Here is a 27,500-nt window from a genome sequence, read left to right as displayed (position 1 = left end):
TGTAATTTACATTGTAGTATATAGTCATATCTGTAATAAGGTCTGTAATAGTAATCTAGGATATAGCTTGTATGCTCATCACCTGCACATCATGCACACAACATATAGTGTGAGCTCAACTTGACCATAGTAAGACCCTAGGCTCCCACACACATACACACATTGCATAAAATATGAGTGTGAAATAATAGTGCTTAAATTGAAATATATCTAAACAAACTCATAGGGGACGGGCGACTGAACCCTGGCAGTTCAAACTGCCTCGGGTGACCGAACCATGGAGGCTAACATGTTGACCTGAGCTAGGGCGACCGAACTTAAAATGTTCACATATTCCTTAGCCACCCGAATGTCTCGAAAGGGACATCTTACCAACTCAGGCGACCAAGAATTTCAGTTTAAAAACTGACTCAGGCGATCGAACTCAAGAGTTCGGGCACTCGAACAAACCACCGGGCACCCGAAGTCACGTAGCTTTGCTACTGACTTTGATTTGGGTTGTTGAACTAAGACACGGGCGACCGAACTTCTTTGAACATCTTTTTGAGTTGTGTCTTGTCGGGCGACCGAACTCAAGTTCAGCCACCCGAACTTCATCCGGTTAAAAATAGTTTAACCATGGTAAAACTAAGTTTAAACGGGCTAAGTAAATTTTAATTGTTCGGGACTTTCTTAATTATTCCCATTGTGTCCCGAACAGCTATAAATTTTTACCAGCCTATAAATAGGCCTTCATTTGCATGATTAAGGACAGATTAGCAAAGTGAAGAGCAAAAATTCTCTCTCTCCTGAAAATCAAATTTTTGCCCTAAAACTCTTAAGCTTGCATCCTTTGATAAAATCTGAGATTGTGAGAGTTTCATTGGTGTTTGTTTATTTGGTGGTCAAAGCTATTACTCCCATTGTTTGTGTGTGCTTGAGATTTATTTTGTTGGGAGTATAGTTTAGGTTTATCCCACGGATTTCTTATTTATAAATCTCATGTGGGACTAAACCTATAAAGCTTAGGATATCTGCACTTCATTGCATGTATCTAATAGCTTTGACTTTGGTGTGCAAAGATTTTTCAAACAAGCAAGCAACCCTTTCAAACTGGCTTTGTACTCATTTCATTGAAGAAAACCTTTTTGAAACTAGTTTGATTTTCTGCATAGTATACTCGGAATATTGATGTATTGTTGAAATATTTTGTTTAGATTCCAAGTCATTGCTTGTGTTGATTATTTTTTAGCATCATACTGATTGTATTGTATTGAATACTCTTGAGCTTCATATTGTCTATACTGTGTTGGGTATTGATTAAGCAAAAAGCACATCACTGAGCTTACACTATATTCATGTGACTCATGTGTTTGTGATTGAGTGCATTACTTGGGTACAAATTTGATTTACGTGAAAGCACTATTTCATTGTGCCATTTGATTATAAATCTGAGTGATTCCAGGCGTGGCCTGAGGGGGCGGTAATTCAGCCCGGTAAGGATTGGTGTAAAGGTTGAGGTTAGCCCTGTGCTAATTGACCAAATTTGTATAGGTGTCGCTCCACCCGATTAAGTGAGTAAGTGATAGTGATAATCCTTGTGCTTATTAGCCAAGGCGGGGACATAGGCAATTGGCCGAACCTCAATAACATCTCAGTGTGTCACTCTTACTTTATTGCTCTTCTGGTGCATGTGCTATTAATTAAATCGCTTCATTTAAATTCCTGTTATATTTATATTGCTCGCACTAGATTAACCATAGGGTTGTGAACATACTACTGTTAGGAGGAATACCTAGGTGCTTAATTTTAATAATACCAATTCACCCCACTCTTGGGATCACGGTAAAGCTAATAATGATGACTTTGCTAGTGTGTACGAAGCATATGAGAAGGCAGCGAGAATAGACTTTGTGTGCCTAATAGTTCTATGTGTGAGTTGCTTCTGCATGAAGCACATGGAGGTGGTTTGATGGGTCATTTTGGTGTAAGGAAGACTTTAGATGTGTTGCATGAACATTTTTTTTTGCCAAAGATGAAACGCGATGTGGAGAAAGTTTGTGCTAGATACGTTACATGTAGCCTGCCAAATCTAGAGTCTTGCCACATGGATTATACACTCCTTTGCTCGTACCTAGTGCGCCTTGGGTAAATATTTCTATGGACTTTGTTTTAGGCTTGCCTAGGTCAAGGAAAGGTAGGGATTCAATTTTTGTGGTTGTTGATAGGTTTTCCAAGATGGCACATTTCATATCTTGTCATAAAACTGATGATGCAACCCACACTACTGATTTATTCTTTAGAGAAATAGTGCGACTCCATGGTGTTCCTAGGAGTATTGTGTCTTATTGTGATGTTAAGTTCCTTTACTATTTTTGGAAAGTCTTGTGGGGAAAGTTAGGAACTAAATTGCTGTTTTCGACTACTTGTCACCCCCAAACAGATGGACAAACCAAGGTAGTGAATATTATGATGGAGCCAATCTTGCTTAATGGTTGTAATCTCCTTATTAATGGTGTGCCATTCAATTATAGGATTTGAATTTTTGGCTTTTTGTCTTTACATTTAATTTGTAATTTGCAAGACAAATTAGCTTGCATGTGTTTTTAGTAAATTATGAGAGTCAATAATGTGTGTCTAGTAGGTTGGTGTATTTAATGCCCTTGTCTCCCATGCTTGTGTGGGAATTGCTAAGTATTTAATGTCCTTGTCTCCCATGCTTGTGTGGGAATTGTTAAGTGTTTAATATCCTTGTCCCCCATGCTAGCTATATATATCTCACCATTGTAAGAGCTAAATTGATCATTGAATAGAAATTAAAAAAAAAAAAAGTGAGGATTTGTTTCTTCTTTTGGTTCTTTAGAGAACTTGTGAACTTATCAAGGATTCTTCCTTGTGGCATTCAAATTTTATACCTTTGGTTCATGATTAAGCTATAATCACTGGGTCAGGGTTTGTTACTTTATACCGAAGTTCACGTTTCATTTATAAACGTTGGGTCGGAGTTTCCTATCAAAAATCTGAATTTTAGCTTTCTTAGGCAAGCATTCCAATATTTGTTGTTGGGTCTCAACGCGTGTCGTTTGACGTTTGCATCAAGTGCTTGTTGATTTGGGTCTCAACGCTTGTCGTTTGAGTTTCGCATCTTGTGCTTGTTGATTCTCATCACACCTAGAACATGCAATGGATCCTTTAATGGTGCTTGTTGATTTTTATCACATTATGTGTAAGAAGACGACGTGAATTAAATGCATGCCTATTATGTGTAAGAACTCAGCACAGACTGAATGAAGGCAACTAGGAGACATCATAGGTAAAAACAAAACTTGAATTAAAAAAATGCAACAAGGACCCATTTGTGTAAGCTCACCACCTCGAACAAACGAATGCAAATTAGAAGCTATATTCATGCACAAAAAGGGCTTGGATTAAACCAATGCAACTAGTTCATTGCGTGTAAGAACGTGACTAGGATTTAATGAACGCAACTAGGAGCAATTACATGAGTGAAACAAGACGTAGATTAAATGAATGCAACCCAGGGTCATTACGTGTACATAACACAACTTGGTTAAATGAATAAAAGCCATTACGTGGAAAAACATGACCACCAAAATGAGTGCTACCAAAAGATTAAATGAATGCAACCAGGAGATATTATGTGTAAGAACACAACTTGGGTTAAATGAACTCAACCATGAGCCATTAGGTGTAAGAAAATGACCTGGATTAAATGAATGTAAAGTGGATTCATTACGTTTAAGAACACCACTTGGATTAAATAGATGCAAGTAGGGGCCATTACTTATAAGAACACATCTTGGATTCAAAACAAGGAGCTATTACATGTTGGAACACTACTTGGATTTGCGTGCAACAAGGAGTCATTACATGTATGGACATGAGGGTTAAATGAATGCAACCAGGAGCCAATAGGTGTGAGAACAAGTGATGAGATTCAACAAACACCATTAAAGGATCCATTGCAAGTTCTAGTGGGCCAATCACAAGGTCAAGAATTAAGAAGATCAAGGAAGCAATGCAAGGATTGGCGCAATCCACTTGGGCCGAGTTCACAAATTTCTCAAGCAAGATCCCAACATTCAAGATGGCTTGAAAGAAGAAGAACTAGCTTTAATCCATGTGATGCAAGCTGAGGAGGACGACATAGGCTTGGTGGTTTAGTGTAAACTTTTTATTTCAACAAGTATAGGCGTGTGGGCCTATTTTATGTTTATTAGTTATAGGCGTTTAGGGTTACCTTATTGGGTCGAGGTTTGTTACTTTATTCCTTTGGTTCGCATTTCATTTATATACATTGGGTCAGAGTTTTCTATCAAAATCTGAATTTTAGCTTTCTTGGGCAAGTATACCAATATTGACCGTTGGGTCCCAATGTGATGCGAACCTCAATCGACACGCGTTGAGACCCAACAACCAATATTGGAATGTTTCCCTAGAAAGCTAAAATTTAGATTTTTGATAGGAAACTCCGACCCAACGTTTATAAATGAAACGTGAATTGAAAGTATAAAGTAAAAAACTCCGACCCAATGATTACAACTTAATCATAAATCGAAGATATAAAATTTGAACGACACAAGGAAGAATCCTTGATAAGTTCGCAAGTTCTCTAAAGAACCAAAAAAAGAAACAAATCCTTACTTTTTTCTTGATTTCTATTCAATGATCAATTTAGCTCTTACAATGGTGATATAAGTAGCATGGGGGACAAGGACATTAAACACTTAGCAATTCCCACACAAGCATGGGAGACAAGGACATTAAACACTTAACAATTCCCACACAAGCATGGGAGACAAATAATAAAAACACCAACTTACTAGACATATTAATGACTCTCACAACTTACTTAAAATTCATGCAAGTTAAGTTGTCTTGCAAAATTACAAATTAAATGTAAAGATAAAAAACCAAAAAGTCAAATCCCATAATTGAATTGCACACCATTAATAAGGAGATTACAACCATTAGGCAAGTTTAGCTCATTCAAAAACTTGGATTAAGTTTATTATTCATCTTTCTTTGGGCCAAGCTTGGAGTGCCCCATTTTTGAATAAGCCCAAATATCTTGAATCAGCCCATGAAGTGTTTCTTTGATCTTCTTGGATCTCGCTCTAGTGATAGCCCCAATTGAAACATGCAATGGATCCTTCAATGGTGCTTGTTGATTCTCATAATTCTGACGACAAGAAAATATTATAGAAACAATGAATCAAAGGAGTAGGACAAAAAAAAAGTTCTTTTTGCTTTCTTTTCTTTTTTGATAGTCTCCTTTTTTTCTTTTTTCCTTTTCTTTTCTAACGTTTTTTTTTTCTCAACTTGTTACACGTCACAAAACAAGAACAATGAATATGAACACAAACAAAACAAGATAGAATGATAACAAGAAACAAAAGATAAAAGGATAGTAAACCTGATTTTAGAGCCTAAGTTTAGATACCAAATGATGTGAACCTCAATCAACACGCATTGAGACACAACAACCAATATTGGAATGCCTGCCCAAGAAAGCTAAAATTCAGATTTTTGATAGAAAACTCCGACCCAACGTTTATAAATGAAACGTGAACCGAAAGTATAAAGTAACAAACCTCGACCCAATGATTACAACTTAATCATGAATCGAAGGTATTAAGTTTGAATGCCATAAGGAAGAATCCTTGATAACTTCGCAAGTTCTCTAAAGAACCAAAAGAAGAAATAAATCCTCACTTTTTTCTTGATTATTCAATGATCAATTTTGCTCTTACAATGGCTATATATAGCTAGTATGGGGGACAAGGACATTAAACACTTAGCAATTCCCAGACAAGCATGAGAGAGACAAACAATAAAAACACAAACTTACTAGACACATTAATGACTCTCACAACTTACTGAAAACTCATGCAAGCTAAGTTGTCTTGCAAAATTACAAATTAAATGTAAAGACAAAAAACCAAAAAGTCAAATCCCACAATTGTATAGTACACCATTAATAAGGAGATTACAACCATTAAGGAAGATTAGCTCCATCAAAAACTTAGATTAAGTTTATTAAGCCTTCATCTTTCTTAGGGCCAAGCTTGGAGTGACCCGTTTTTTGAAAAAGCCCAAATATCTTGAATCAACCCATGAAGTGCTTCTTTGATCTTCTTGGATCTCGCTCTAGTGATAGACCCAATTGAAACATGCAATGGATCCTTCAATGGTGCTTGTTGATTCTAATAAAAGATAAAGGCGTAATAAACTTAATCCAAGGTTTTTATGGAGCAAATCTTGCTTAATTGGACGTAATTTCCTTAGGAATTAATTGGCTGATTGACTTTCCAAACCAATTAATTAGCCGATTGACTTTCCAGACAATCAATTAATTGGCTGATTGACTTTCTAGGCAAATTAGTTGGCCGATTGACTTTCGTGACAAATTAGTTAGCCGATTGACTTTCTAGACAAATTAGTTGGGTAATTTATTTACCTATTTTGTAGTATTTTCTTCATACATGCATTATAAATAGCATGCACTCATTGTAGCGAAGAACATTGAAATTATTTAGAGAACTTGTGAAATTATTAAGGATTCTTCATTCTGGCGTTCAAATTTTATACCTTCAGTTCATGATTCAATTATAATCATTGGGTCGAGGTTTGTTACTTTATACCTTCAGTTTGTGATTCAATTATAATCATTGGGTCGAGGTTTTTTACTACCTTCAGTTTGTGATTCAATTATAATAATTGGGTCAAGGTTTGTTACATTATAATCATTGGGTCAAGTTTTGTTACTTTATACATTCGATTCGTGATTCAATTATAATCGTTGGGTCAATGTTTGTTACATAAACCTTCAGTTCGCATTTCATTTTTAAACGTTGGTTCGAGGTTTCCTATCAAAATCTAAATTTTAGCTTTCTTGGGCAAGTATTCCAATTTTGATTGTTGGGTCTCAATGCGTGTCAATTGAGGTTCGCATCAAGGTGTGAGACTAATATTGGGAAAAAGCCAATTTAAGAGTGAAACACGAGTGTGAGTGACATAATTTGAGTGCAAACACGTGAGAGAGTGTTATGAGGAATTATTTTTAACATTTCTCTATAGTTTCAATATATGTCTTCCAAGGGCGACACATCAAACAAAGAAGGAAGGGAGGAGTCATCTTTCGTGTTGCAAGCTATGCAACAACAATTTGAACCTATGAACGTGACATTTAATGAGAATCATGATTAAATGGGAAGACAAGACCATTACAACTTGGCGCGAGGGGCGTCCCCAAAGAGTCCCTAATCCTAGAAGACAAGAAAGGCGTGTGCACATGGATGATTTTGATAATGACCACGAGGATGAGTTCAAAGATGAAGAGGATCAAGCTTCATTGAATAGTGAGGGTAGGGTCATTCCAAGGGGAAAAAGGCATGGTAGAGATTTTCAAAGAGATCTGAGATGATGAGATGGGACTAACAGAAACCTAAGAAACGTCAAAATGAAGATACCATCGTTCCAAGGGGAAAAAAATGATCCTGAAGCGTACTTGGAATGGGAGAAGAAGGTGGAGTTGATTTTTGAGTACCACAACTACTCTGAGGAGTAAAAGGTAAAACTCATTGTCATTGAGTTTACTGACTATGCTATTATATGATGGGATCAACTTGTGATGAATAAGAGGAGAAACCATGAGAGGTCTATTGAGACGTGGGAGGAAATGAAGGCCATCATGAGGAGGCAGTTTGTCCCTAGTCACTACTAGAGGGACTTGTATCAGAAATTACAAAGTCTTACGCAAGGCTATAGGAGCATGGATGACTACTACAAGGATATGGAAATTGCCATGATTCGAGCTAATGTAGAGGATGATAATGAATCTACCATGGCAAGGTTTTTTGAATGGATTGAATTGGGACATTGCCAATGTGGTGGAGTTACAACACTACGTGGAGTTAGAGGACATGGTGCACATGGCAATAAAGGTGGAATGGCAGCTAAAAGGAAAGGAACTCGGTCATTTCAAAATTTGGGCTCCTCTACTTTATGGAGGTCAAATTGGAGGAAAGACAAAGGGGGCTACTACAAAGTCCAAACCAAAACCACCAAAAAAGGAGAGATGAAGTTCCCAGTGTCAAAGGTAAAACTGAATCCCAAACTTGTAATCGTGATATTAAGTGTTTTCATTGTTTGGGAGTAGGTCACATAGCTTCATAATGTTTGTTAGAGGACCATGATTGCACGTGTTGATGGAGAGGTGGAAACGGAAAGTGAGAGCGATTGTGACCAAATGCCTCCGCCTGAGGACGCTTGTGATGATGAAGTGAAGTATTTGGTGGTGCGGGTGAGTAACATGTGGCTAGGCGTGCTTAAGTGCCCAAGTCAAAGAGCACATGGAACAACAAAGTGAGAACATTTTTCATACTAGATGCCACATCAACAACAAGGTATGTAGTATGATTATTGATGGGGGAAGTTGTACTAATGTGGCTAGCACTACTTTAGTTGAAAAATTGAATTGAAACACCGTAGAACATATAAGTTGTGGGGAGGTTAAGGTAAATAGGCAAGTGCTCACTTTTCTTTTTATATTGGAAAGTACAAGGATGAAGTACTTTATGATGTTGTTCCAATGCATGCATATCACATATTATTGGGCAGACTGTGGCAATTTGGCAGGAAGGTCAATCATGATGTGTTTAAGAATAGACATTTTTTTGTAAAAGACAATAAAACCGTTACTCTTTTACTGTTGACTCCAAGACAAGTTTATGAAGATCAAATGAAATTGAAAAAAGAAAATGAGTTGAAAAAATTGTGAGACTGAGAGTTCAAAATAAGATTATGAAAAGAAGAGTGAAACATAAAAAAAGAGTGAAAAGAAAATAGAGAGTGAAAAGAAAAGAGAAAGTGAAGAAAATTAGAGAAAAACAAAAAAAGCAAGTGAGTTTTTATGTTAAGGCGAGTGATGTCAAGAGTGCTTTTTATACCAACCAGCCCATATTTGTACTCTTGTACAAAGAGGCATGTCTATACTAACAAACTTGACGTGTCTTTGCCTAGTGTTGTTGTCTCTTTGTTGCAGGAATGTGAGGACGTGTTTCCTAACGATGTGCCTAGTGGATTGTCACCTATTATAGGAATAGAGCATCAAATTGATTTTGTGCCATATACGACAATTCCTAACCAACCACTAGCCTATAGGAGTAATCCAAAGGAGACAAAGGAACTTCAAAGGCAAGTTGAGGAGTTGATGGCAAAAGGACACATGAGAGAGAGCATGAGTCCGTGCGCAGTACCGGTGCTACTTATGCCTAGGAAGGATGTAACTTGGAGAATGTGTGTTGACTGCAAGGCTATCAACAGTATTACGGTAAAGTATAGACATCCCATTCCTAGTCTAAATGACATATTGGATGAATTACAAGGGTTATGTAATCACAAAAATTGATTTGAAAGTGGGTATCATCAAATTAGGATGAAAGATGTTGATGAATTGAATGCTGTCTTTAAAACTAAATATGGATTGTATGAGTTGTTGGTAATGTCTTTTGGGCTGGATTTGCAAATTTATCAAGCAAGAGTGTAGACTTTTTATTTCAATAAGTATAGGCATGTGGGCCTATTTTATGTTTATTTGTTATAGGCGTTTAGGGTTACGTCATTTGAATTTAAATTTAAATTTGAATTTGAATTTAGATTTGAATTTGAATTTAAATGGAGGGATTTCTAAACAGACTTATAGCCACATTCTACAAAAGTTGAACATTGAATAAAAATGTGAGCTTTTGTTTCTTCCATTGGTTCTTCGAAGAACTTGTGAACTTATCAGGGATTCTTCTCTGTGGCGTTCAAATTTTATACCTTCGGTTCATGATTTAATTATAATCGTTGGGTCGAGGTTTGTTAATTTTATACCTTCGGTTCATGCTTCAATTATAATCATGCTTCAAATCCTACCTACGATTTGTGTTTCATTTATAAATGTTGGGTTTTCTATCGAAAATCTAAATTTTAGCTTTCTTGGGCAAGTATTGGAATATTGATTGATGTGTCTCAACGCGTGTCGATTAAGGTTTGCATCAAATTACGTGAATGAAACAAGACCCAAATGAATGCTACCAAGAGCCATTACCTGTAAGAACACAACCTAAATTAAATGAAATGCAACCAGGAGATATTACTAAGAACATGAATGTAAAGTGGAACCATTACGTTTAAGAACACCACTCCAATAAATGAATGTAACTAGAATCCATTACTTATAGGACCACAACATGGACTAAATGATTGCAACCTTTTGCCATTACGACATGACCTAGATAAATAAATGCAATTAGGAGCCATTACTTATAAGAACACAACTTGGATTCAAACCAAGGAGCCATCACGTTTTGGAACACTACTAGGATTTGCATGTAACCATGAGTCATTACATAGACACGACCTAGGTTAAATGAATGCAACCAGGAGCCAATAGGTGTGAGAACAAGTCCAAGTAAATGCAACTAGAAGCCATTACATATAAGGACACTGCTTGGATTAAAAGAACATAACCGGGAGCCACTACATACGTATAAGAACACGACTTGGATTAAATGAATGTAACAAGAAGCTATTACGTGTAAGAACACGATATGGATTTAATGAATGCAATAAGGAGGCATTACGCATAACAATAGGACTTGAATTAAATGAATGCAAGATGTGCATGAGCACTTGGAGGATTGAATGCATTCAAGGAGGAGCCAATATGTGTGAAAACATGGCTTGGATTAAATGAAAGCAACAAGGAGGCATTACGTGTAAGAACATGACCTGAATTAAATGGCTGCAACTAGGAACCATCATGTGTAAGAACACGACTTAAGATTAAATGAATGCAACCAGGAGCTATTACGAGTATAAGACATGACCTATTAACTGAATGTATAAGAACACAACTTGGATCAAATGAATGTAACCAAGAGCCATTACGTATGACATGGACCCATATTAAATGAATGCAATTTTAAGCCACTATGTGCTTGAAACATGACCTAGACTACAAGAATGTAACTAAGAGTCATTGTGTGCAAGAACATAACCTGGATTAAATGCATGTAGCCAGTAGCCATTATGGGTGAGTACACAACCTATATTGCATAAATGTAACTTGGAGCAATGGCATTTAAGAATACAACCTGGGTTAAATTCAAGCAACCAGGAGTGGCCATAAAATACAACCATAAGCCACTACGTGCAATGTATGAAATAAATTAAACGAATGCAATTAGGAACCATCACGTGTAAACCATGACTTGGTGAAATGAATGCAACCAAAAGCTATTACATGTAGAACACGACCTAAATTAAATGGATGCAACCGGAGTCATTACATGTAAGAAACACGACTTGGATTAAATGAATGTAACCAAGACCCATTACATGTGGGAACATGACCTGTGTTAAAATGAATGCAACCATATGTATAAGAAGAGGACTTGAATTAAATGAATGCGATCAGAAGCCATCACATGTGAGAACATGACCTAGATTAAGTGCCTGAGAGCAGGAGCCATTACGTGTAAGAACACTACCTGGATTAAGTGAATATGACTAGGAGATATTACATGTAAGAACATGACCTAAATTAAATAAATGCAATAAGGAGCCACTATCTGTAAGAATATGACCTAAATTAAATGACTATAACCAAGAGTCATTATGTGTAAGAAGGCGACCTGCATTAAATGAATGAAATCAGGAGTCATTATGTGTAAGAACACGACCTCGATTAAAAAAATGTGGTTGGAGCCATTACGTGTTAGAACACACAACCTGGATTAAATGAATGCAACTAGGAACAATGACATTTAAGAATATGACTTGGACTAAATGAATGAAAATCAAACCCATTACTTTTACAAACACTATTAAATAAATGCAACCAGGAGCCAGTATGTGTAAGAGCACAGCCCGGATTAAATGACCACGACTAGGAGCAATTACATGTAAGAACTCGACCTGGATTAAATGAATGTAAGTTGGAATCATTAGGGTAAGAACACAATCTAGATTAGATAAATGGTGCAACCGTGCTAGAAGCGATGTGTAAGAAGACCTCATGAATTAAATGCATGCAATAAGGAGCTACTACGTGTAAGAACTCGACATAAGTTGAACGAAGGCAACTAGGAGTCATCATGGGTAAAAAACAAAAAAAACTTGATTTAAATGAATGCAATGAGGACCCATTTCGTGTAAGTTCACAACCTCAAACAAATGAATGCAAATTAGAAGCTATTTTCGTGCACAAAAACAGCTTGGATTAAACCAATGCAACTAGGATCCAATTCATGTTAGAACGCGACTAGGATTGAATGAATGCAACTAGGAGAAATTGTTAACTTCATAAGTCCTATCCCATTTTGATTATGACAAATCCAAAGTATCTCACTTGTGCATCTAGTGCATGAACAAATTTCCTATTCAAAGGCACGTAGAGTCGAGGTACGATCAATGCCATGAAGAGCTAAAACTTCACTTCAAACCAGCATATGGCATGGCAATTAAGAGATCAAAAAGAGAATGAAGACATTTTTTTATCTTGTATTGTAATTGCATTTAATTTTGGGTTTGTACTAATGCATTCATGCATGATGGGATTGACAACTTAAAGAAAGATAGTGATGAGAATCAAAAAGCACCATTGAAGGATCCATTGCATGTTTCAATTGGGCCTATCACTAGAGCTCCCAAGAAGATCAAAGAAGCATTTCACGGTTCAAGATATTTGGGCTTTTTCAAAAAACAGGGCACTCCAAGCTTGGCCTAAAGAAAGACGAAGGCTTTATAAACATAATCCAAGTTTTTGATGGAGTTGATCTTGCTTAATGGTCGTAATCTCCTTAATAATGGAACGCTAATTCAAATATGGGATTTGACTTAATGGTGTAATATTGCAAGACAACTTAGCTTGCATGGGTTTTTAGTAAGTTGTGAGAGTCATTAATGATGCAAATCCCACAAAAATAATGAGATCCGACAACGAAAAGGAACCCAAGATCGTTCTACGTTCAGAATTGAAGGCTAGACCTCAACCCATTGTTTATGACAAACAAGAATCTTGGTATATATGACCTCAACTCGTTGTTTATTCCGAAACAAGAACCTCGGTGTAAGAAAGATGCCACAAACGGTGGTGGAAAAACCATTTGATAAGTCGTTGGTGAACACCACAGGAAATCCTGATAAGTTCATATAGTTCTTCAAAGAACCGTAGAGGAAATGCTCTCACAATTTACTGAATAATGATCTGCCTCTTTTCATTGCTTAGATACCTATTTAAAAAGCTGGCCATTACAAGTAAAATTCCTAAAATAGTTAGCCTAATTAGGGCTAAAATCTGGTAAGAAATAACTCTTACTTTCCTAAAATAAAAAAGATAGTCAACCCTTTAATTGGCTGATCACATGCCTAAAATAGAAAAGGAAAGTGGGGAGCTTTAATGTATTATCAACCATACACGCCCATAAAAGTTAAAAAAAATAAAAGGAAAATAAATGGCATGCAAACCTTACAATCAAACCCAAAAAGGAGTGTTCTTAAACATGCCAATTTAAGCTTAGTCTTGGCCAGATTCTTCTAGAACTTGAATCATGTTGATGAATCTTTGTTGTTCACGTGGGTTATGTTCAATGGGCCTCGACGTATTTGCTAGAGTCCAAGCCTCTTGAATCAGTCCATTGAGTACAACTTTAAACTTCATTGCTCGTGCTCTCGTAACTGGCCCAATTGGGACTTGAACTAGTTCATGTGAAGTTGTGCTATGATTTGCATCACCTCGTCCTCTCAAAATATGGTTTAGTTGATGCACCGATAAAAACCCTGGACGGGCACCCTCTTTTCTCATTCATGAATGGTATTTGGGTCCCCACACTTTCTCATCTAACCTTCCCTAAAGAAGCTTTCCTCCTTCTTTGTTACCTTGCAAGGACTTATTGACCTAGTATGATCCTTCACAAACCATGGACCTATGCCTTCTTAACGGATTGGAGATAAAGACCTCGCCAGTATAGTTTCTTTAAGGTAGTTAGATTTCATTACAGGGTCCCCATATTTATTGGTAATTTTTCATTTCAAAGGTGAGATCCATATTCAAGACAGGAATAGATATGTCAATATCTCTCCCATTTATGAAAGGATAAGGAGCTTCAAAGAAAACCCCTTTGCGGATCTACATCTTATAGCATATAAATGGATTGATATAAGAAATAGCTTATGCCTCATAAATCAGGTTGACCTAGATAGATTACCACAAGATTCAATCGAGTTCATTTTTAGGATGATGGAAGAGTCAAAAGCTCTCATTGCCCAGTATTGTTTCCCTATTTTTACAATACCTACCTAATGAACAAGTTGACACTTTATTATGTGGAGCAAATAGTGATGCGGGGGTGAAATTAGGATATCTTCCCAAGAGGGGGGGGGTGTGAATTGAATTTTTAAAATTATATTCTCTTTAATACTTTGTTTTATATCAACAATCACAACAAGTAAACACAAACTCAAGTCAACCACAACCAATCAACAAAAATAATCAATATCTTAATTGAAATTAGGAATAGCTTTCCAAGAGGGGGGATGAATTGAATTATTTTTTATTTTAATAAATTTATGTGGTTTTGCTTATGATACTGAGAAAAACACAATTGATAACTAATAATCAAACTTGAAAATACTGAAATTTAAACTAACAAGCCAATCAATAAAATCAAAGTAATTCAATCACTCAACCAAGAAGATTAGTGCTTTTGTTGATTTCCCTATAAATGTTTACCACCTTCTTTAAGTAAGCTCTTAGTATGCACTTCTCTTGATCAAGATTTCTGTAGATTAACCAATGTACTCCCTTTTGGGTTTCCGTAAACGGTTAATCAAAACGTACTTTCTAAATATCAAGAATCTTTGTTCCTTTCTTTCTTTAAAACCTGCAACCTGCACTTTGAAATCATACAATAACAGCAAGTACATAGAATAGAAAGTAGAGAAGAGAGAAAGGCACAATATTTTTACGAGGTTCGGCTTCAACACAGCCTACATCCTCGCCCTTGGAAAAATACCAAAGGTTTCCACTATAGCAGTTCCGTTACCGAGTGGAACAATGCCTATTTACAATCACTCATTGGCCAAGGCTAGAGCTCGCCTTCTCCAAACAATATACCCTTGTTTGGTCAATGATCCAATAGCCTAGAATCATCCAAAATCTATAAGAGAGATATCAAAAAGCTGGTGCACAAGAGATGCTCACACAAAGAGCAGATTAGTACAAATATAAATTATGTACTTCAAAAGATAAATATCAAGAGAGAAATAAACTTTTGAAGCTTTAACAGAAATTTCAACAAATTCCTTTTCTCTAGATGAGAAATCAGTAGTCTTTCTTTCAGGAATTGATGAGTAAGAAAATCATAACCACAATACTTTCAGCTTGCAAGAGTTTGATCAAGAGAGATTTTAAGAGCAAGAGAGCTTGAGAGAATTTCAATGCTTGGTATGTTTTTGATTTATAAGAACCATGTATTTATAGGCTTTCAAAACATGTTTTCTTGTTGTAAGAGTTTCCTTAAAGATTTTCCCAATTTATTAAAAAGTTTGGGGTTCAAACGGCTATAATTTAAAGAATAAGATTTTTAAAAATTTGCCCGTTGAATAGTGTTCAGACATATGAGGTTTCGAGATCAGACATCTGAAGTTCTTGAAACCCTGTAAAAATTTAATTGGACACAGGGTCAAACATCTGAAGATAGGATTCAGACATCTGAGGTACCAGGTTCAGATTTCTGAAGTCACGAGTTCAGACGTCTGAAGTCACGAGTTCAGACGTCTGAACTGCTACTTCCTGGTTCTGTTTTGGTTCATAAAATCTTCAGACTTCTGCACTTAATCTTCAGACGTCTGAAGTAATTCTTCACATGTCTGAACATGAAGTTCAATCATCTAAAGTTGTCACTTCAGTCATCTGAACTGAAAAGTTCATTCATCTGAACTCCCAAAAACCTGTTTTTAAAAATATTTTTCTTTGAAAACTGATTTGCTCTCTTATGACTTTTACAAAGCTTATTTCAGAAATATTCAATAGGTCTTTTAAGTTCTTATAATCTCTTGAAAGAGCTTCAAAACCTATTTCAAATGATATTTTAGCTTTTGAAATACTTACAATATATTTCCTAAAACTATGTATGCCAAGCTTGATATCCTCTTCAATTTGTCTTTTGAAATTCTTTGCTTGAGCTACAAATGTCTTAATTTCTCCTTGTATCATTAATTATTTGACCCACATTTGATTCATACATGATCTTTACTTAAACCATACTTGAGCTTTACTTGAGCAATGCTTGATCTTTACTTGAACCATGCTTGAGCTTTACTTTGAACCATATATCCTGAAACATAAAAACTCAACCTTTCCAAGTTAGATAATCCTTTGTTTGTTATCACCAAAATCGAATGAAAAACCTTGTTAGGTCAACAGTCTCCCCCTTTTTTATGATGACAAATAAGGAGTAAAGATAAAGGTTTTAAAAAAAATTAAGTACTCCCCCTTACTATGAACAATGACAAGCAAACCATATAAAAATGAAATACTCCCCCTTACTATAAGCCATAGAAAATTTATCATGTGTTCCATATATGTTGCAAGCCATAGAAATAGAAAATTCATCATATATCCATGTCAATTTAAGTTCACATGTGTCATATCCATTGTTCACATCAATTTAAGTTCGCATGTGTCATATATCCATCCATTGTTCATATCAAGTTCTTTCATTTGATAAGTATCATATATGTATATTTTATCTTTACTAAGCACTCTCTCCCACTTTGTCATTAGTCAAAAAGAGTGACAAAATTATCAAAAACCATCAAAAAGTCATTCTTATAGCAAAAGGTAATCGGTACAAAGAGGCAGTACATAGAATTTTCACATGATTTCATGCAAAAATAGAAATTCAAAAAGCTTCATTGTAACATGATCACAAACATTTGAGATACATAGGACTTGATACTTTACAACAAACAAAGAGTTTCATAGTAACCTAAGCTAAGTAGTTTCTAACTATCCTAATCTCCTTCTTCTGATCCATCTCCTTGCTCTTCTCCTTCTTCTCCTTCTTCTCCTTCTTCTTGAGTACCTTCTTCTTCACTATTCTCTTCATCACCTTATTTTTCAGAATCTCCTTCTACTTTTGCAGAGTCATCATCATCATCTCCACTTGGAGGAGCAGAGCTAATGTCCATGGGATCACTTCCTTTAGACGATTTTTCATGATGTTGTTCCTTTTGTCAAGTGATGTGATCTTTTCTTTAATGTTTTGAAGTCCAAAGCGTACTTCAGATGAAAATTTGGAGAAATCCTTTTGAAAGGATAAGAACCATGAAGGTGTCTCTTGAGATGAGCCAAGGTCCTGTGTAGAAGAGGAGTGTGCTGCTGTTGATACTGGAGCTGAGGCTGAGGCTGATGCTGAAGCTGAGACTGCTGCAGAGGCAGGTGGTGCATGTGTAGTCCTTCCTATTTTCAAATACCATCCTGACCTTCCCTTTTCATACCCCATTTGCTTGAGGGAAGTTTCATTAAAAAGATCATATCGAGTCCTTTTTATGAAAAACTCAGAGATATTGGTAATATTAAGAAGAGTAAGAATTCCTCCGTAAGGAAGAATGACTCGATTAGATTCCAGTTTGGTCCACATCCACCTAACGATTAAACTAGCCAAATCTAGTTTCTTTCCTTTGAGCAGACACCAAAGAACAAAGCATTCGATATAAGAAAGATGATCAAAAGAGCCTTGTTTTGGTATGATATTATTTGAAACAAGTTTATGGAGAATCTGGCCTTTTAAGTTTAGTTGCTTATATAGAGGAGGATGTGCAAAATAGACAGGCTTATTTTCCATAATCATGGGAAGAAAAGCTTCGGGAGTGAATCCTTGTTTTAGGATCCAAGATTGAACAAACATAGGACTATTAAATTCTCTTGAGTAATTTTGAAAATGGGAGATAATATTTCAGAATTCAGTAGTATTTTCTTTCCTTTAACCTCTGAAGAAAAAAATCCCATTTTCATATGTCATGTTTGCATAGAAAATTTTGACCAAATGAGGAAAACAACCTTTGGGTTGTTGAGTAATGAAATCAAGCCAACCAATATCATGAAATAATGAAAGTATTTCTAGAAATTTAGTAGTGAAGAATGATACATCCAAGATTTTACCTAAGATTGGTTCTACAGAACTCAGTGAGTTTTGATAACGGATTCAAGCACGAGGAGCAACCAACCATTTGTCAATATTTTCAGTATCCTTCCCTAATGAAGAACCCTTGTTTGCAGTCTATTTGATTCGAGGCATGAAGACACTAGGTTTTGATTACCCTAGGTTTCGTGAGATGAATCCTTGTAAGGTAGAGGCTTCAAAGTGAAGTGAGAATGAGAGAAAATGAGGAGTGAGATATTCAGATGAATGAAACAAGCAACTTCAGAAGTCTGAAGTTAGGGTTTAGTGCGCTGAAGGTATTTAAGTCCCGCGACTTTAGATGTTAGAAGATTATATTCAAATGTCTGAAGATTTAAAACCTTGGAATTTTAAAAGTCAGGAGGAGTTCAAATGTATGAAGTCCTAGGTTCAGCCATCTGAACCTATCTGCTACAGTGCTCAGACGTCTGAGGTGTGAAGTTCAGACATCTGAAGTGCATAAACTTTTGGAAAATTCACTTCTAATATACTTCTCTGCTATGTATTAGCCCAAGTTCTCTCCTTATATGTATAAATCTTTCTTCATTTAGGGGTTTTGTAAATATGTCAGCCCATTGATCACTTGTATTTATAAATTCAAGAATTATATCCTCTTTTTGAACATGATCTCTTAAGAAATGATGTCTTATGTCTATATGTTTGGTTCTTGAATGTGAAATTGAGTTTTTAGATATGTTTATGGCACTTGTGTTATCACACTTTATTGGTATTGTTTTATATTCTAGATTAAAATCTTTTATTTGTTGTTTCATATATAAGATTTGTGCATAACAACTTCCTAATCGCGTGGCACCTAGGTGGCAGTCGCCTGCCAAGTAGAGAACTTGTTTAGTTTGCTTCTCTTATATGCATCATTCCTAATTCTCTTCTAATGAATATGAATCGCTCTTCAGAGAGTGGTTTTGTGAAAATGTCTACTAATTGGTCATTTGTATTTACAAATTCTAGCATTATGTCTTCGTTTTGCATATGATTTCTTAAGAAGTGATGTCTTATGTCAATATGTTTTGTTCTTGAGTGAGATACTAGATTTTTTGAAATATTTATGGCACTTGTGTTGTCACATTTTATTGGAAGAGTTTGATTTTGAATTTTGAAATCTTTTAGTTGTTGTTTCATATACAATGTTTGGGCACAGCAACTCCCTGCTGCTATATATTCTGCTTCTGCTATGGATAATGCCACAGAATTTTGTTTCTTTGAAGACCAGGAGACTAAAGAGTGTCCTAGAAAATGACAAGTTCCACTAGTGCTTTTTCTATCTATCTTGCATCTAGCAAAGTCTGCATCTGAATAGCTTATCATTTCAAATTCAGTTCCCTTTGGATACCATAAGCCTAGTTCAAGTGTGCCAAGTAGATATCTAAGGATTCTTTTAAATGCTATTTGGTGTGATTCCTTAGGAGCCAATTGGAACCTAGCACACATACATACGCTAAACATAATATCCGGTCTACTTGCTGTTAAGTAAAGTAAGCTTCCTATCATGCCTCGGTATCTACTTGTTTCCCTTTTTCATCCTTGTCAAAACTAGTAGCGGTGCTCATGGGAGTTCCTATAGGTTTACTTTCTTCCATATCAAACTTCTTTAACATGTCTTTAATATATTTAGTTTGATTTATGAAAGTTCCATTTTTTGCTTGTTTGATTTGTAACCCTAGGAAGTAATTTAACTCTCCCATCATGCTCATCTCAAACTCTTTTTGCATAGACTTAGCAAATTCATTACACAAATCCTCATGAGTTGCTCCAAAAATAATATCATCAACATAAATTTGTACTACAAGCATGTCTTTATTTTTAGTTTTTATAAACAAAGTGCTATCTATCTTTTCTCTTGAAAAATTGTTTTGAATTAGGAACTTGCTTAGTCTTTCATACCAAGCTCTAGGAGTTTGTTTCAATCCATATAAAGCTTTTGTTAACTTAAATACATGATTTGGATTTTTTGAATTTTCAAAACTTGGAGGTTGTTTGACATATACTTTTTCATTTATATATCCATTTAAGAAAGCACTTTTTACGTCCATTTGGTATAATTTGAAATCTTTATAGGCTGCATAAGCTAAGAGCATCCTAATTGCTTCAATTCTTGCTACAGGAGCAAAGGTTTCATTGCAATCAATACCTTCTTCTTGATTATAACCTTGTGCTACTAGCCTAACTTTATTTCTTATAACTATCCCATTTTCATCCTTTTTATTTCTAAACACCTATTTAGTTCCTATGATTGATTTGTCTTTAGGTTTAGGTATAAGTTCCCACACTTGACTTCTTTCAAATTGATTTAATTCCTCTTGCATAGCTATAATCCAAGAGTCATCTTTTAAGGTTTCTTCAATATTCTTGGGTTCATCTTGAGATAAAAAGACATAATGGTTGCAAATATTTTTCAATGAGGCTCGAGTGGTTATTCCTTTTGAAGTTTCTCCAAGAATTTGTTCTTTTTGGATGACTTTTAGCATATCTCCATTATTTAGGTAGTTCTAGATTTTCTACAATGTTTTCATTTGAAGTTTCATTATTATTTTCTGCTTTTATTTCAAGATCTTCTTCTTTTTGTGGAATATCTTCTTTTTCATCAATCTTAATTTTATTTTCATATTTGTTTGATTCATCAAATGTTATATATATTGATTCAATGATAGTAAGAGTTCTTCTATTATAAACCCTATAGGCTTTGCTATTTGTAGAGTAGCTTAAAAAGATACTTTCATCAGATTTTGCTTCAAAATTTCCTAAATCATCTTTAGTGTTAAGGATAAAACATTTGCATCCAAATACATGACAGTAGGAGATATTAGGTTTTCTATCTTTCCATAGTTCATACGGTGTTTTTTCTATACTTGATCTTATAGAAACCCTATTTACAATGTAACATGCTGTATTTACAGCTTCAGCCCAAAAGTATTTAGGTATCATTGTTCTTACCATTTCTTGCAGGGTTCTATATTTTCTTTCTACAACTCCATTTTGTTGTGGAGTTCTACGTGCCGAGAAATTATGATTTATTCCATATTCGTTATAGAATTTATCAACCTTTTAGTTTCTAAACTCCCTATCTTGATCACTTCTAAAACTAGTTACATTATAACCCTTTTCATTTTGTAATTTCTTACATAAGGTGATTAGTATGTCACAGGCTTCATCTTTGTTTGCTAGGAATAATACCCAAGTGAATCTTGAATAATCATCCACTATTACAAAAGCATATTGTTTTCCTCCTAGGCTTAAGGTTCTAGTTGGACTAAATAAGTCTAGGTGTAATAGTTCTAGGGGTGTTTTGGTAGAAATTTACTTTTTCTTTTTAAAGCTTGTTTTAACTTGCTTTCTCTTTTGGCATGCATCACACATCTTGTCTTTTATGAATTTGGTATTTGGTAATCCTTTTACAATATTTTTCTTTGATAATTTGGATAATAGGTCCATGCTAGCATGTCCTAATTTCCTATGCCATAGCCAACTTATTTCATTCATCGCTGCCAAATAAGTTATGTTTTGATTCATTAGATTCTCAAGGTTTATACAATAGACATTATTTATCCTATGAGCTAGAAACAAGATTTTATTTTCTTTAGGATTTTGGATAACACATTTTTATTTCTTAAAGGTTATTTCAAAACCTTTGTTACTCAATTGGCTAATGCTTAAAAGATTGTGTTTTAATTGTTTTACTAATAACACATTATCAATAGTAATAGAAGGTTCTTTACCTATTCTCCCGATGCCAATAATCTTACCTTTGGCATTGTCGCCGAAGATGACATATCCTCCATCCTTTCGTTTTAGAGAGGTAAACTTGGTCTTATCGCCGGTTATGTGTCTTGAACACCCACTGTCCAAATACCACTTATCCGTTGACGATGTTGTCCTAAAACATACCTATAATGGAGGATTCATTGTGTTAGTCTTTGAAACCCAAATTCTTTTAAATTTCTTTGTTTTGTTGTTAGTTCCATTATTAACTTTTCATTCTCCTTGTACTTTAACATACTTCCTTTTTAGTGAGCAATCAAATATTACGCGACCTTTAGTTTTGCACATATAGCAAGTAGTGTGTTCATGTTTGTTGTTTGAGGAAGTGCAATCATAGTGCTTGGCTTCCTTGACGAAGTATCCCATGTATAATTTCTTATTCTTTTTATTTGTTTTACCATTATAACTTATTCCTTCTTTATTCCCATGTAGCCTTTGTTGTCCAATCATCTTTTCAAAATTATCTTTACCTTTTGTAAAGTTATATATAATTTTTTCTTTATCCTCTACTAATTTCTTAAGTTCATTCACTTCTAAATCCTTTTTATTCAAGTTTTCTTTATGAGTTTTGCCTAATTCTCGAGTTACTTTACTTACTTCTTCCTCTAACTTCTCAATACAAGAGTCTTTTTCTTTTTCAATGGTTTTGAATGATTCAAGTTACTTGAATAGTTCTTTATTTTGATCCTTCAAGGTTATATTTATTTTGGAAATTTTTATGTATCTTTTATGTAGGGAAAACAATTCAGCTTGTAATTCCTTGTATGAGGGCATACTCTCACATGGCTGATCACAAGATTCATTACAAGATTCTGTTGAAGAGTAGTAGGAATTTACTTGTTCATCATTCGTCATGAAGCATATGTTTGCCATCTCTTGTCCACTTGATTCGTTTTCCATTTCGCTGGAGCTTGAGTCATCCCAAGTAGCCTTCATAGCTTCCTTTTTTTTCTTCTTGTCTTTCTTGAGCAATAGGCAGTCTGGTTTGATATGCCCTGGTTTCTTATAGTGGAGCAATGGGCAGTCTGGTTTGATATGCCCTGGTTTCTTATAGTGATAGCATATTGGAGGTTCATTTTTACTTTTATTTTCTCTTCTACTTGATTCTCATTTTTCAGTTTTCCTTTTGTTGAACTTTCTAGGAAATCTTTTATTCCTTCGATAAAATTTACCTAGTCTCTTAGTGATAAATGCTAATTCATCTTGATCGAAGTCACTTGTTTCACTTTCTTCTTCACTTGAGCGCTGACTAGATGCTTTTAGTGCAATAGATTTCTTATTCTTTGGTTCAGGATTTCTTTCTTTTAGAGCCATTTCATAGGTAAGGAGTGAACCTATGAGTTCATCTAAGGAGGTGGTCTTAAGGTTTCTTCCTTCGGTAATTGCTGTAGCCTTTGGTTCCCATATGGAGGGAAGACCTCTCAAAATTTTCCTAATCATTTCGTAGGTGGTATAGGTTTTTCCTAAGGCACTTAAGGAATTGATTATGTGGGTGAATCTTGTGTACATACTTGATATAGTTTCATCTGGATTCATCTTGAGTGCTTCATATTCGCTTGTTAACATGTCTATCCTATTGTCCCTAACATCAATAGTTTTTTCATATGTAACTTCTAATTTGTCCCATATTTCTTTAGCCGTTTTACAAGCCATGACCCTATTAAATTCGTTAGCGTCTAAAGCACAATACAAAGCATTTATAGCACTCGAATTTATTTGAAGCATTTTATAATCTGAATCGATCATATCCTTTTTCTCTTTTGGAATTTGTTTTCCATCTATTATTTTAGTGGGAATAAGGTCTCCATCCATAACTACTTCCCACGCTTTCCAATCCATGTGTTGGAGGTAGATTTGCATTCTCTTTTTCCAAAAGGTGTAGTTGTGTCCACAAAAGATTGGTGGACGAGTTGAGGATTGGCCCTCTCTAAAAGGAGCTATTCCTATGTTTGCCATTTAGATCTTTTTATAACTTCTTGTTAGGAATTTTTCATAACTAGGCTCTGATACCAATTGAAATTAGGATAGCTTCCCAAGAGGGGGGGGGGGGGTGAATTGGATTTTTAAAATTATATTCTTTTTAATACTTTGTTTTATATCAACAATCATAACAAGTAAACACAAACTCAAGTCAACCATAACCAATCAACAAAAATAATCAATATCTTAATCTTTGTATCAATAGCCCTGTATCTAAGTGTAAAACACGTTGGATTTATATAAGCCCTGTGTTATTCCAAAGTCACATTTCTTCTTTGTGTTTAGTTTTTAAATAAACTTTCAGATTAATAAGTTTAGGATGATCAACCAATATAGTCCCTTTAGGTTTCCACAATCAATGCTGATCAAGCCAAAACGAATTATCCTTCGGTCTATTTAACAACCGTACACTTAGACTTTAACAATTTAAAGCATACATGTAGGTTGTAAGTATTGCTGAAAAATAAAGAGTAAGGAAGAGAGAGAGACACAAAGCTATTACAAGGTTCGACTTATACCCAGCCTACGTCCTTACCTTTGGAATACCATCAAAGGATTCACTAGTTCAGTTCTGTTGATGGGTGGAACAATAGCGATTACAATCACTCCTTCCTTTAAGCTAGAGCCCACCTCTCCAAACGATATTCCCTCGTTCGGTCCAACGATTCTACAACCTTGAATCGTTTATAAACAAGAACCAAGGTAGAGAAAAATTTGTGTACAAAAGACACTCTCACAGCAGAGTAGGTTAGTACAACATTCAGCATAAAAATACTTCAAAGTAAATCAAATATAAAAGGATTGAAGCTCAATACTGAATTTAGATTGCCAAATATCTTCCAAGTATTGAAAGATTTAGACTTTGAAGGCTCTACTTCAGAATTTGTATCAACAGTAACTCAGTAGTTGAGGTAGGGTGGACACAAGAGAGTTTGAAAGCTTTTTAGAGAACTTTGATTGCGGGAAATTTCTTGGTGTAAAAATTCTTTGAAGTTTGGGGCTATTTATAGATGTTTAAAAGTAATTCCTTGCCCCCCAAGTTTCCTTGATACCTTTGGTTTGCATTTCATTTATAAATGTTGGGCCAAGGTTTTCTATCCAAAATATGAATTTTAGCTTTCTTGGGCAAGTATTCCAATATTGATAGTTGGGTTTCAACGCGTGTCGGTTGAGTCATTTGGCAACTATTCCAATATTGATTTTTGGGTTTTAATGCATGTTGGTTGAGATTCGCATCATTTGGAAAGTATTCCAATATTGATTGTTGGGTCTCAACGCGTGTCGATTGGAGTTCGTATGATTTGTCAAGTATTCTAATATTGATTGTTGGGTTTTAACTTGTGTCGATTGGGGTTCGCATTAAACAGAGAGTAATGGAATAATTGAAGATTTGGAGATAATGACAGTCTAACCAGCTGAAGAGGAAGATGATTACAGGGAGAGAATGGACCACCAAAGGACCACTGAAGGAGTGCACAACTGAATGGACCACTGAACAACAACTGAAGCATTTCTAGCCTTATCTGATGCGAACCTCAATCGACACGCGTTGAGACCCAACAACCAATATTGGAATGCTTGCCCAAGAAAGTTAAAATTCATATTTTTGATAGGAAACTTCGACCCAACGTTTATAAATGAAACGTGAACCAAAATTATAAAGTAACAAACCCTGACCCAATGATTATAGCTTAATCATGAACCGAAGGTATAAAATTTGAACACCATAAGGAAGAATCCTTGATGAATTTGCAAGTTCTCTAAAAAACCAAAAGAAGAAACAAATCCTCACTTTTTTCTTGATTTCTATTCAATGATCAATTTAGTTCTTACAATGGTGAGATATATATAGCTAGCATGGGGGACAAGGATATTAAACACTTAACAATTCCCACACAAGTATGGGAGACAAAGACATTAAATGCTTAGCAATTCCCACACAAGCATGGGAGACAAAGACATTAAATGCTTAGCAATTCCCACACAAGCATGGGAGACAAGGACATTAAATACACCAACTTACTAGACACATTAATGACTCTCACAACTTACTAAAAACCCATGCAAGCTAAGTTGTCTTGCAAATTACAAATTAAATGTGTTGACAAAAAGCCAAAAAGTCAAATCCTATAATTGAATAGCACACCATTAATAAGGAGATTACAACCATTAAGCAAGATTAGCTCCATTAGAAAATTGGATTAAGTTTATTAAGCCTTCATCTTTCTTTGGGTCAAGCCTGAAGTACCCCGTTTTTGAATAAGCCCAAATATCTTGAATTAGCCTATGAAGTGCTTCTTTGATCTTTTTGGATATCGCTATAATGATAGGCCCAACAAGAACATGTAATGAATCCTTTAATAGTGCTTGTTGATTTTCATCATTCCCCCTCTCATCAAAAGGATTCAACGTCGAATCGTTACCTACATTAAAAATAGAAAGATAAGAAACATTAAATGTAGCTCGTTATACTCACCTAGAAGATCCAACTTGTATGCATTATCATTGATTCTCTCAAGGACTTGAAATGGACCATCCCCTCAAGGGTGTAGCTTGGACCGCCTACTGGCTAGAAATCTTTCCTTTCTAATATGCACCCAAACCCAATCACCCTATTCAAAGATGACTTGTCTACGACCCTTGTTGGCTTTGATCGCATATTGCTCATTTTTCTTCTTTATGTGTTATGGTACACTTTCATGGAATTTCTTCACCATATTAGCCTTCTTTTGACCATCCAAACAAGACCTTTCATTAACTAGCAAAGGTAGTCAATCCAATGGAGTTAGTGGATTAAAATCATAAACAATCTCAAATAGTGAAAAATCAGTAGTAGATAGAACACTCTGATTATATGCAAACTCAATGAATGGCAAACAATCCTCCCAATTTTTCAAGTTCTTTTGAATTATAGTACGCAACAAATTAGATAAAGTTTTATTCACTACCTCGGTTTTTCCATCTGTTTGGGGGTGAAGGGTAATAAAAAACAACAATTTAGGTCCTAACTTTCCCTAAAAGATTTTCCAAAAATAGTTAAGGAACTTAACATCACGATCAGACACAATACTTCTAGGAACACCATGGAGTCGTACTATTTCTCTACAGAATAAATCAGCAATGTGAGTTGCATCATCGGTATTATGACAAGATATGAAATGTGCCATCTTAGAAAACCTATCAATAACCACAAAAGTTGAATCCATACCTTTCCTTGACCTAGGCAAGCCCAAAATAGAGTCCAAGAAATATCTACCCAAGGCGCACTAGGTATGGGTAAAGGAGTGTATAATCCATGTAGCAAGACTCTAGATTTGGCAGGCTACATGTAACGCATCGAGGACAAACTCTCTCCACATCATGTTTCATCTTTGGAAAAAGAAAATGTTCATGCAACATGTCTAAAGTCTTCCTTACACCAAAATTACCCATCAAATCACCTCTATGTGCTTCACGCATAAGCAACTCACACATAGAACCATTAGGCACACAAAGTCTATTTTGTCT

The sequence above is a fragment of the Malania oleifera genome, chromosome 4 (assembly GCF_029873635.1).
Source record: "Malania oleifera isolate guangnan ecotype guangnan chromosome 4, ASM2987363v1, whole genome shotgun sequence".
In the NCBI taxonomy this organism is placed as follows: domain Eukaryota; kingdom Viridiplantae; phylum Streptophyta; class Magnoliopsida; order Santalales; family Ximeniaceae; genus Malania; species Malania oleifera.
Note: the sequence above shows the minus strand (reverse complement) of the source record.